Source organism: Chiloscyllium plagiosum, unplaced genomic scaffold, assembly GCF_037043375.1.
Source record: "Chiloscyllium plagiosum isolate Xiang-an unplaced genomic scaffold, Cpla_swu_hap1 HiC_scaffold_17, whole genome shotgun sequence".
Taxonomy (NCBI): Eukaryota; Metazoa; Chordata; class Chondrichthyes; order Orectolobiformes; family Hemiscylliidae; genus Chiloscyllium; species Chiloscyllium plagiosum.
The window spans coordinates 15229200-15230206 of record NW_028270155.1 but is presented as its reverse complement, the minus strand read 5'-3'; positions in this window follow the sequence as shown (position 1 = coordinate 15230206).

The window sequence follows — 1007 nt, the reverse complement described above, 5'->3', positions numbered from 1 at the left end:
TCACAGCAGCTTTTTGGAATTGGTTTTGACACCGCACCACATGAAGATACAAGATAGGTGACCAAGTGTATTGTTGTGAGGTAGATTTAAAAGGATATCATGAAAAAGGAGAGAGGCAGAGCTCTTTTATGAGGAAATTCCAGAATGTAGGGTTCAGGCTGCTGAAGGTATAGCCATTAATTAGAGTCATAGAGTCATAGAGATGTACAGCATGGAAACAGACCCTTCGGTCCAACCTGTCCATGCCAATCAGATATCCCAATCCAATCTAGTCCCACCTGCCACCACCCGGCCCATATTCCTCCAAACCCTTCCTATTCATACACCCATCCAAATGCCTCTTAAATGTTGCAATTGTACTAGCCTCCACCACTTCCTCTGGCAGCTCATTCCATACCTGTACCACCCTCTGTGTGAGAAGGTTGCCCCTTAGGTCTCTTTTATATCTTTCCCCTCTCAATGATGGTACATAATCAGTGAAGTGCAGAGATTGTTGTGAGGCTGGTGAGGCTACAGAGGTCGTGGGGAGTGAAGTGTGGAAGGATTTATAACAAATCGTTTCCCTGAATGAACATTTAATGGACGCTGAGTCTGAGTTAGTGTCAAAATGTGGGCAGTAAGAGCTGTATAGGTTCTTGCTGAAACTCCAAGTGGCTGAATAGGAAGTGTTCCAACATGTTATCCCAGTACTTGAGATTCTTCACAGTCAACACAGGCAGTCTGCCATTAAAACTCTCCGCCAACCCATTCATTTGAGGATAGAGTGCGGTTAAGCTTGTTTTGTTTGGCACTGTTGCTTCAAGTGTGCAGTGTAAATAACCAGGACATAAAGGCATCTCTCTGATTAGACAGTGTCTCTACAGGGATCTCAAACAGAGTGAACATTCCTTAACAATAAATCGGCTGAGATGTCTGCATCAACTAACTAAAGCCTTATCGTGTCCAGATGCATGTAATCTATTAGAGTTTATGAGCAATGTTTCCCCAAGTGACTTCAGTGAGGCATA